Genomic DNA, 12571 nt, shown 5'->3' on the forward strand with positions numbered 1-12571 from the left:
GTGTCGTATAATAGGACGTCCGTAAAATATTGTAAACCGTAAACATTATAGTAAGAATTTTACAAATATATATATTTTTGTAATTTAATAATTTTGTAACTTAATAATAATGTATCATTCTTAAATACACAGAATAACTGATGAGGTGGATCACTATATAATTATACTTTATTTGTTAAATTATATATCAAATTTTTTTTGGAAAAAATATTTAAAATATACAAAAACAAAAAGTAACAATACGAAATATATACTATATAGATTATATTATGTTCTTTATTTATTCAAAAACCCCTTAAAATGAAACTATAAATAATTCTAATAATTTTTCTTAACAAATTAATAACAATCATATAAAACCGAATAATTAATATTAATTGTATTTTGGGTTATAATAATAGATAAACTCATTATTTTTTTTTTAATATAGTGCTATCTATGTTTCCAAACAACATTATTTTTTTTACTACTATCCTTGTTTTCAAACATTTCCAAAATATACTTCTACTTTAATGAGATAGATACTCGTGGCCTCAAAGCACCTCCAACAATAAGAATTCCAATGAATTTCTAAAACAAAAAAAAAAGATATTAACATTTTAATAAATTATAATTAGATAATTAAAAATTATTTGTCAAATAAAAATTTAATTAATATATAGATTACAAGTGTTATATGGAAGTATAGTGGGATTTAAAAAATCTTGATATAAAAACTTTTCTCTATTCTTTCTCCTAATTTTATTTCTCTTTTTCTGTTAAATGTTTAGAATTTCTTCTAAAATCATGGTTGGAGGTGTTCTCCAAAGTAGAATCACACAGCCTGTTACTTCATGCACGTTGTCGAATAGTAAGACAGTAATTTACATAAATCATAAACGGACTATAAGTAATTGGTTAAAACTTAAGAGGTGTTGTTCAATAGTATCAAGTACGAATTAGAGATTTGTGCTACGTCTGGGAAAGTACAACTTATGCTTTGAAAATCTCTTAAGATATCATCAAATGATATATTACTATGTACGTATTAGACCAATAGTGATTTTCAGGGCTAGTATGTTTTTTTCATTCAGCAAACCATCTTTGGTATATAATACCGAGTAAAAGAAACTTATTATCAGTTTGATCAAAAAAAAAAAGAAACTTATTATCAGAAAACGGAAATTATTCCTCTTTTGGTTATATAGGTTTGTTGGTCAAAGATGATAGGTCACAATTATTAGCATAATTCTCTCAGAAATTAAATTTGAAAATTTCGTACTTTTATGTATGTTTCTTCAATTAGGAATCTTGGCTACTGAATCCGTGAATCTAGAAAAATGGAAGAAAAGACATGAAAGCTGAATCTTCATAAGGATAACTAAAAGGAGTCTTGTAGTGAGCTACTAGTGGGTAATATACACACATATTTATAGAAAGAGAGAAATTATGATTAGAAAAAATGTCAATCCTGCAAATGTTAACGTAACACGTATTACGTATAACCGAACTTTTTGTCCACTTGGAAAACCATATACAGTGGATCTCTATATTATATTAAAATACGTGAAAAAACAAAGAAGCAGAGGGAAGGGGTCGATGTTTCGGACCACAAACTTGTAGTAATCAAACTTGGACTCTCCAACTGTTTCAAGTGTCTCACATGCCTTCCTAATTATATACTACTCGGGTGCTCCTTCGTAATATATACTAGATTTTGACCCGCACGCCCGTGCGGGTGTATATTTCAAAAATATATTACTATTTATTTTTCATGTCAATATCAAAGTTCCATAAAAATTCAAATCTGAAGAACCGAACAAATCACGATCTGAAAGAGTAATACCAAACCCGAACCAATATATTATTTTATTTATAGATTTTAAGAAATTCAAAATATATAATGAATTTTAAAAAATAATTTAAATAAATTATCCAAACCTGAACTGAACCCGCAAAGATCCGAATATAATTAGAACTGAAATTTAGAAATATCTGAATGAGGCTGAAATATTTGACTCCGGAAACCCAAAACTCAAATAAATCTAAATGAACCCGAATGGATACTTGAACGCCCAGCCCTAGTCATAATCCGAACTGAAATTTAGAAATATATGAATGGGGCTGAAATCTTTGACCCCGGAAATCCGAAACCCAAACAGATCCGAAACGAACCGGAATGGATACATGAGCGCCCAGTCCTAGTCACTATTATGTATTATATATATGTTATCATATAATTAATTGTATTGTTCCATCATATAAATAATCATATAATTAATAGTATTTTATATGTATCATCTTATAAATAATCACATATATTATATTCTTAAAGTTTAATATGAAATATAAAAACCATAATTTAAGTTGGTATATGAAATTAATCTTTTTGTTGTATTTTTCTTATATATATTGAAAACATTTTTTAATAATGGTTATTTGAAAATATTTTAGTAAATCAATTTTAAATTATTATTTTGATTTGAAATATATATATATAATTTAAATTTTATTTTATGTTTATTTTAGAAAAACAATGTTTTTAGGTAATTAGATTAGTCCATTTTGTATATTTTAAAACTGATATACTTTTATCAATGTTTCAAAATTTTAATTTTTTGCATTAGTTTTTTATGAATTATTATTAATTTTATGATATTTTTTCTTTGAAAATTGAACTCTTGAAATTTTTATATTTGACTAAACTAAAGAAGGTAAAAATACTGTTTAAAAAATATATAATATACTATTTATATTTCAGTTTGTGTTTTTATTTTCACCATAAAGAATTGTAAATAAAAAGAATTGTAAATATAGTGACAGAATTGTAAATAAAAAGAAACATAGAATGAAAGTTGTTTAATTTATTGTAAAAACAATGGATAAATGTTTAAATAAAAAGAAGTATTAAATATGTTATTCATGTTTCTAAACAATTTTTATTTGTTATTAATTTAGTGAAAATACAATGGTTAAATGTGTAAATAAAAAAAAATACACATCTCTACTATCTATGTTTCCAAACATATCTCATTTATTCTAATATCCATATTTCCAAACATATCTCACTTATTTTATTATCATTGTTTCCAAATAATCCAATTGTGTACTTCAACTTTAATAATATAGATAGATAGATAGATTTAATCATACAATATTCTTAAAACAGGTTAACAAACTTAGAATATACCAATATGATATGTATAATCATACTAATAAACTTACACATCACCAGATGACATTAGGATGAATAAAAGAATTTAGCATATGCCAGAATCGACTCTCCAAAATAACTACCTCTATTTTTATTCTATTAAAGCTGATTTTTGCAAGATCATACAAACAATAGTTAAAAATATGATAGGTTTTTGTAATGTTATTGATTTAACTAAGCAACAAAATTATATTAACAAAAAAGTATAGAAACAAATAGATATCTATAATCGTAAGTTCATAACTAACCATTTATAATATAAAAAGATGTTTTGTTTCTATACATTTTAGGATGCTTAAAACAGTGACAACAAATATATAAAGAAGACACATGGGTTAGTTTACAAATAAGTTTCGAAAGTGGAGAAAATCCTGTACAAATTAAACCCATTACAAACCCAAAAGATAAAGATGATAGGGATGAAGGGAAACCCAAATATTTAGTTGGTTTATTTTAAGTGATTACGGTTGATTAAGGTTGGTTAAGACAATGGCATGAGAATGTAATTATTAGAGAAAATTAGGGTTAATTTAATTTTGTACTTCAGTTTTAATAGTTTAGATATAATTTAGCAATTTGCATGCGAGTTCTTTTCTTAATTACTAACTTTCTTTAAATTTCAAGAGTTAAAGTTTCGATTTCACAGTTGTCCGGTTCTTTGTAGAACACAATAATAGTTTAAATTTTATTATTATACTAATTTATATGTCTACCACCATTTTTTTTTTTTAACGAATCTTCCTTTTATTTCCTCTCCTAAGGGAATTACTGTTTCCGAATACAGCTAGAAAAAGATAAAGTAAGAGCCAAAAGCAACAGAAGGATGGCTATATAAATGAAACACAAGTGAAGCAAGATAGTTAAGCATCAAAGTATCTGAACCAGAGTTGCACGATCGAGACCAAACAGCTTCGCTTTCAACACCCCTTTTATCTCTTTGACGAGAGGCAAGGGAAGTTTATTTGCAGAAGTGTGGAGCCTCGTGTTTCTTTCCTTCCAAACAACATAGACCAAGGCTTTGTGAGTTTTGGGCTTCGACATTCTCCTTGGGCCAGAACCAAAATGCACAGGCCCACTCCAGCTTTACCTAGTCACATGCGACACACACATATATAAAGAGATGTTAGCATGTTGATTAGGGTTAAGTAGCATTAAGGAAACAACAGAGAGTTTACGGCAACATAAGATCATATCAGGTGGTAGCAAGAGAAAGGAGACAACAACAATTGATAAATAGCTTAGGCTTAAGACTATTTGATCTAAGGGTTTGTTGTATTCTCTAGCTTGGTGGATTTGATTCATTGTAAACACTCTATCTAGCACATACTGATTTGGTGGTGCTAGAAGTCTTTTGATCTAGTGGATTTTGGGAGCAGGAGTTCTCCCACGAGACATACCGCGCCGAGGGCCGGGAACTCGTTAAATTGATTGTGCCATTTACTTTCAGTTTAAACCTAGATCTAAGTTAACTTGACACCTAAGTAATCTGACTAATATCTTCTACAAGTGGTATCAGAACATCCAGTTTACATCGAGGTTACTTAGGAGAGAGGAGGAGGAGGTTTATAATCAGTACCTGCTCGATGGTGAAGTCGAAGGAACGTATTGAGATAGACCGGTTTGAGGGTGATGGTGATTTCGCCCTATGGAAAGTGAGGATGCTGGCTCACTTTGGAGTACTCGGCTTGAAAGCTATTCTCACCGACGAGAAGCTTTTAAAAGATGATCCTGATACTAAGGATGAACCATAATCTGCCATGAAAGATACTGGAAAGGGGCTTGCTGGAATCGTCAAGCCTGCACCTGCTGTTGACCCTGCAAAGTTCGAGAAATCAGAAAAAGCAAAGGATTTGATTGTACTAAATGTTGGGAACAAGGTCTTAAGAAAAATTCAACATTGTGAGACGGCTGCTGCAATGTGGAATACACTAAACAGTTTATACACAGAGACTTCTTTACCCAATCGAATTTACCTACAGCTCAGATTCTACACTTTCAGGATGATCGACTCAAAGACAATTGATGAGAATGTGGATGATTTTCTGAAGCTAGTGGCAGATTTAAATAATTTGCAAGTTGAAGTATCAGAGGAAGTTCAAGCCATCCTATTGCTAAGCTCACTACCTAACAAATATGATCAACTCAAAGAGACTCTCAAATACGGAAGAGACACGCTAAGCCTATCTGAGGTCACTGGGCCGCTCGGTCCAAAGAGAGAGAGTTGATTGAGAGTGGTAAGTTTACCAGGTCAGGTGGAGAAGGTCTGATGGTTGAGAGAGGGAGATCAGACCATCGCTCTGGCAAAGGAGGTGGAAAACCCTATAAGGGGAGATCCAAGAGCAGACATGGACGATCCAAATCGCGTCCAAGAAATAAGAACTCCAAGGGATGCTTTATCTGCAGCAAGGAGGGTCACAGGAAGCGTGAATGCCCTGACAAAAGACAATATAAACCGCAAGACTCAGCTAATCTAGCAGAAGAACCGAAGCAACCAATGATACTTACCGTAAGTACTCACGACACCCAGGAAGAATGGGTAATGGACTCTGGCTGCTCTTTCCATATCACACCCGACAAGAGCTTCCTGTTTGACCTGGAAGAATTCAAAGGTGGAAAAGTGTTAATGGCTAATAACACACATAGAAACATTCAAGGAATTGATAAGATTAAAATTCAGAATGAAGATGGATCTGTGGTAATTTTGACAGGCGTACGATATATGCCTGGAATGAGCAGAAACTTAATCTCATACGGAATGTTGGAAACGTCTGGATGTCGATATGAAGGGAAGGATCTTATGGTTAATTTCTACAAAGGTAATGAGAAGGTTATCTCTGGAAAGTATCATCAGGGGTTATATTATCTACAGGGAACAGTCTTACGTGGGGAAGCTAATATTTCTAGAGCTGAGAGGAATATGACTAATGTATGGCACTCACGCCTCGGTCATATGAATATTAACAACATGTCTGAACTTGTCAAAAGGGGATTTATCATTGACAAGGAGGTCAAGACACTGGATTTCTGTGAGCATTGTATCATTGGAAAATCGCATAAGCAGAAGTTTTCTACAGCTAAGCACGTTACTAAAGGGATTCTAGAGTATGTTCACTCTGACCTTTGGGGGTCTCCTTCTACTCCGGATAGTCTTGCTGGGAATAAGTATTTTGTTACTTTTATTGATGATTATTCAAAGAAAGTTTGGATATATTTTCTGACTATTAAAGATGAGGTATTTTCTAAGTTCAGAGAATGGAAGGCTAAAGTTGAGACTAAAACTGAGAAGAAGGTAAAGTGTTTAAGAACTGATAATGGGCTTGAATTCTGCAACAGATTGTTTGATGATTATTGCCAAAAGTCAGGAATTAAACGACACAAAACATGCACCTACACTCCACAACAGAATGGGGTTTCAGAGAGGATGAATAGAACAATTATGGACAAGGTAAGATGCATGCTAGCCGAATCTGGCTTTGACCAAAGTTTTCGGGCAGAAGCTGCATCTACTGCCATCTACTTGATTAATAGGTCACCTAACTCGAGTTTGGAGTTCAAGCTACCTGAAGAAGTATGGTCTGGTTACAAACCCGACTTGAGTCATCTAAGAACATTCGGGTGTTCTGCATATGTTCATGTGACAGAAGAGAAAACAGGACCTAGGGCTATCAAGGGATTCTTTGTGGGATATCCTATGGGTACTAAAGGTTATCGAATCTGGATAGAAGATGAAGGGAGGTGCAGAACAAGTCGAAATGTGGTATTCAATGAAGATGAATTATACAAACACGCAATTGCTAAGAAAAAGGCCAGTGCAGAAACTACTACTAGCAAGCAGCCTAGTAAGAAAGCTAAGAAAAGAGTCTCGTCTAGTGATGATTTGATCAGAGGTCCGTCTCCTCTTGTCGAACACACTTCTGATCAAGGTGGAGAAGAATCATCATCATCATCCTCAGAGAGTTCTAGCGACTCAGATAAGCATGAAGAGATTCAAGAAGCTGAGAATGATACTAATGAGACTAATGAACCAGAGAATCTAGACACATATGTTCTGGCACGTGATAGAGAGCGAAGACAGAACGTGAGGCCTCCTTCCAGATATGAAGATGGGAATTTTGTAGCTTACGCGCTCAATGTTATTGAAGATTTGGAAGTTGAGGAACCTAAATCCTATGCAGAGGCAATGAGAAGTCGAAAAAGGAAACTCTGAAAAGCAGCTGCCGATGAGGAAATGGAATCACACAGAAAGAACAGGACATGGGATCTGATTGATAAACCGGCTAAAGCAAAGTTAGTAGGATGCAAATGGTTATTCAAGCTTAAGCCGGAAATCCCAGGTGTTGAGGATGAGCGCCACAAGGGCAGATTGGTTGCCAAAGGATATTCTCAAACAGAAGGGGTTGACTACAATGAAATATTTTCACCAGTGGTGAAACATGTCTCTATCAGACATATGCTAAGTGTTGTGGTGAACCTAGACCTGGAATTAGAACAGAGGGATGTGAAAACAGCATTTTTACATGGAAGCCTAGAGGAGAGAATCCTAATGGAACAGCCTGAGTGATATATAAAGCCAGGTACAGAGAACAAAGTGTGCTTGTTGAGAAAGTCTCTGTAAGGCTTAAAACAGTCCCCAAGAAGATGGAACCATCGGTTCAACAGCTTCATGAAAGATCAGTTGTTTGAGCGTTGCAGCAAGGACTTGTGCATGTATATGAGGGATGTTCAAACAGATAAGGCCATTTATCTACTACTATATGTCGATGACATGTTGATTGCCTCAGGAAACAAGAAGGTTATCAAAGATCTGAAAGAGAAGCTAAGTGGAGAATTTGAGATGAAGGATATGAGAAAGGCCTCAATAATTCTGGGCATGGACATTACTAGAGATCGAGAGAAAGGAACACTTATTCTATCTCAGAGTAAATACATTTGAGAAGGTCTTAAGGACGTTCGGGATGCATGACTCGAAGCCTGTGATCACACCTACTGCATCGCATTTTAAGCTAAGAAGCCTAACAGATGAGGAATGGAGATTGGAATCATCTAAGATGGACAGAGTCCCCTATGCAAGTGTTGTGTGGAGTCTAATGTACGCTATGGTAGGCTCTAGACCTGATCTAGGATTTGCAGTGGGTTATGTCTGCCGATTTATGAGCAAACCAGGAAGAGAATACTGGAAAGCAGTTCAATGGGTACTAAGGTACTTAAAGGGAGCAGTGGATTCAAATTTAACTTTTAAAAAGAATTCTACACTCCTAGTGGAAGGATATTGAGACTCGGACTATGCAACAGATACAGACAGACGGCGGTCAGTAACTGGATATGCATTCAAATTCGGAGGTAATACTATTTCGTGGAAATCATGCCTACAATCAATGGTTGCTCTATCTACTACAGAGGCAGAGTATATGGCTATGAATGAAGCAGCTAAAGAAGCAATGTGGCTAAAGGAGATATGCGCGGAACTAGGGTTCAAGCAACAAGGCATTAAATTGTACTGTGATTCTCAGAGTGCTCTAGCCCTAGCAAGAAATCCAGTTAATCATGAGAAGACTAAGCACATAGCTACTAAGTTCAACTTCATTCGAGATCTAGTGGAACCAGGGGATATTGTTCTAAACAAGATACACACTAACGTTAATCCTGCTGATTTCCTAACGAAGATAGTACCTGGTCAGAAGTTCCAGCTTTGCTGTGAGCTTTTGAATGTGAACTGAGCAGACAGGAGACGCTCCAGGTGATTCAAGTTGCATGATTCAGACCTCGCACAACACAAACATCAGACAATGATTAGTGTGTATGCAAATAAGAGTCAAAAAGCAACAGGGAGTGTCAATAAAGAATAAGGGATCACCTGGAGGATAATAAGAATCAAGACACAGTGCTCGGTTCAGGTGGAGTAGTACGGACCACATGACATTCCCAGATAACTAGCGAGACTCAGAAACATGTCCCATGATCAGATAACATCTCATCAGCACACCAACGTCTTGAAGAAGACACCACCTACAAGGAGTTTTTTGAAGGAACAAATTGTTAGTGACCAACTCGAGTACGTCACGAAGCAAACTAAGGTTGTTCACTAAAGAGACTTACATAAGAGGAATGGAAGCGTGGTTTGATTGACATCTCACGAACAGAGCAGATGTCAGGAGAAGGTTCAGGTTTGAAGCGACAAAGTTTGATTGCAGAGAACTACCAACTGCTAACAGAATGAGAGCAGTTAGAACAACAGTCAGAAACGCATACACAAGTAAGGACATTCTTCAAGATAGAGAAAGGTTCGTACTTGGTCTCGAGACAGAGGTGAAGCGAGATGGTGGAGCTCCGGTGGGAGCTCAAGGAGCTCCGATGTGAGCTCAAGGCAGGACAGTATCGCAGTCGCTTACGCCAGACGAAGTCTCTAGCCACCAGCGGAGACATGCAAAGGCAAAAGTGAACGGATTAGTAAAACACTAACACGGTTCTCTTGATGTCCTTAACAGATGATCCTAATCGCTTATAACAAGGAGAGATTAGAAGTACCTGAGGCTATGGAAGAGGAACGATGACTGAGTCAAGGCGGAGTTCGATCTCATCGCAAACCGAGAAGGGAATCATCTCGGTTCACGACCTTCGAAGTAACGAGTGAGAGGAGAAGAGGCAACAGTAAACGACTGGATCAAACGGGGCATTTTCTCGGTGGAGCTAGGTCTTCACGACGAAGAAGAGAGAGATGGTATCTCCGGTGGAACTGAGTCCGCTTCGGCGGAGAAGGTTCGAGAGAGATAGAGGAGAGAGAGAGAGAGAGAGAGAGAGAGAGAGAGAGAGAGAGAGAGAGAGAGAGAGAGAGAGAGAGAGAGAGAGAGAGAGAGAGAGAGAGAGAGAGAGAGAGAGAGAGAGAGAGAGTCAAGATGACTCTTCAGTTTCTCAAGAGACAAAAGACAAAGGGAGATGAGGCTGTCGGCACAAAGGGTTTCGCGACCATGGGCCAGCTTGGGCCTCAGTCCAAAACGGTGGAGATTTGTGAGTTTTGGGCTTCGACATTCTCCTTGGGCCAGAACCAAAATGCACATGCCCACTCCAGCTTTACCTAGTCTCATGCGACACACACATATATAAAGGGATGTTAGCATGTTGATTAGGGTTAAGCAGCATTAAGGAAACAACAGAGAGTTTACGGCAACATAAGATCATATCAGGTGGTAGCAAGAGAAAGGAGACAACAACAATTGATAAATAGCTTAGGCTTAAGACTATTTGATCTAAGGGTTTGTTGTATTCTCTAGCTTGGTGGATTTGATTATTTGTAAACACTCTATCTAGCACATACTGATTTGGTGGTGCTAGAAGTCTTTTGATCTAGTGGATTTTGGGAGCAGGAGTTCTCCCACGAGACATACCGCGCCGAGAGCCTCCCACTCGTTAAATTGATTGTGCCATTTACTTTCAGTTTAAACCTAGATCTAAATTAACTTGACACCTAAGTAATCTGACTAATATCTTCTACAGGCTTGAACCGATTAATATTTATAAATTTAATATATATATATAGATATAAATTTTAAAATACATATATAAACACTATATAATGCGTTGGTGTAGTGTCACGTGATGTGGTAAGTGTAGGATGAGGTTCATGGTTCGATTCGCTAGTGATGCATATTAAATTTTACATCTCGGATACCCGTACGGATCTCGGATTTTTCGGATACCCATACGGATCTCGGATCTCTCGGATACCCATACGGATCTCGGATATACTCGGAACCGATCCGGTACCCGACCAGTTTTAAAACCTCATCCGACCGGGTATTTTTCTAGAACCGAACCCGATCCGAGACCCGATTTTTCGGGTAATTAGCGGTTTGGATCTTCGGATCCGGATAATTTGCCCAGACCTATAAATCAGTAATCTATGCAGCTGTATGTTAAAATAAATTATATAAGAAATACTAAAGTTTTTGATAATTAAATACATGTCCAAGTTGCAGTCGTAGCCCCCTTCCCTACTCCAAAAATTAAATTTACAGATTCACTTCCTGCGGCTAACTATCATTATTATATATACTATAATACTTACGTGGTTCATTCGTATTCTCCGAATCCATAGTTAAAAAATCTGGCTAAGTTTTAAAATTGTGTTAACATACATACATGTATTTTATGACTTGAAAGTTCAAGTTCTGGCTGAGAGACCAAAATAACAGAAAGAGATGCGTAAATTCCAAAATTCATGCCCACATACAGTTACGTATACTAACTTCAGAAAACAGTAGCATAATTTGTCTCCGTATGTAATTAATTTATTACATATACAATGTAGAAAAAAAATCTAGAAAGAAAACAAAATCACGCGTATATTCTTGAGAAGAAAATAACTAGTAGACGAGAGCACACGGATATGAGTTATTGCTTTCGACTCATTTGAATGCCCAGGAGAAGGTCTATCCGTGGGCTGTACTTCCACCCGAGGGTTAGGCTTGTGTCATCATTGAACCGGGTTTAACCCTTTTATCTTCAAAAAAAAAAACTAGTAGACGAGAGCAAGAGACAATAAAAGGTGGTAACTGGTAAGCCGTGACGGGTTTGTTTTTTCTGCAATAACAACGAGCCTGATCGATGAACAGTTAGCAACACATCAGCATGTGCTGTAGATGATGGTTAAAAATAAAGACAGGTTGTAAATAAGGAGATTGATAAGAACTTAATGGTGTCTTGCTCGTACAAGAGGACAGCAGAACTCGTTACGGCTTCTCGATATTTAATATCTGCGATTTATCTAACAAAATGCCAGCCTATTTTTACTTGGATTTTTATGGTGCGTAAATTAAATTCGTCTTCATCGTCAAATCTATTTCATCGCATTATTGACCGACACAAAATTGTTATTTGTTTTGCTTTTAGGTAAATAAATATCTTTATAAGGAAATGCATTGAAATGTGACGATGGTGAAGGTTCCTAACGAATTACGGATTTCTTCTTAGAATGAAACCAAACATCACATGTTCCATTCCATCAACGAGATTGGTCACTGAAAACTGAAACTTGTTTATTTCTTTTGTAGAAACTATTCTAATTCTATAAGGTCCCACAACAGCGAAGTAAACTGAATACACAAAGGACCATCATGTTTATTTTAAAGCGAATTTACAAAACACAACTAACAATAAATCAACTTTGCCCGATGTGTCATTTTTGGATGTTTATTTTTAATAATTTAAGATGCGACCTAGACTACCAAATATAAGTTTATAATGTTCGAAATAAATGTTATGAGAAGGAAATCTGCCTTCAAATGAAATATACATTTTTTTAATTTGCCTAAAAACAAATATCTATCTTATTAAAACAGAAACATTCTATTGGACCTAACATTTATTTTGTAAGTTTTTAAA

At 35.6% G+C, this 12571-nt stretch overlaps 1 long non-coding RNA gene across 1 annotated transcript; it reads right to left on the minus strand.

The window, feature by feature from the left end:
* Nucleotides 1-4073: 4073 nt before the first annotated feature.
* On the minus strand, nucleotides 4074-5602 carry LOC130508008 (uncharacterized). Its single transcript, XR_008942664.1, has 3 exons — nucleotides 5438-5602; nucleotides 4770-5008; nucleotides 4074-4280 (listed from the first exon to the last, which is right to left on the minus strand). It is a non-coding gene; the product is annotated as an uncharacterized LOC130508008 (long non-coding RNA).
* Between the last annotated feature and the right edge of the window lie 6969 nt (nucleotides 5603-12571).

Source organism: Raphanus sativus, chromosome 2, assembly GCF_000801105.2.
Source record: "Raphanus sativus cultivar WK10039 chromosome 2, ASM80110v3, whole genome shotgun sequence".
NCBI classification, from domain to species: Eukaryota; Viridiplantae; Streptophyta; class Magnoliopsida; order Brassicales; family Brassicaceae; genus Raphanus; species Raphanus sativus.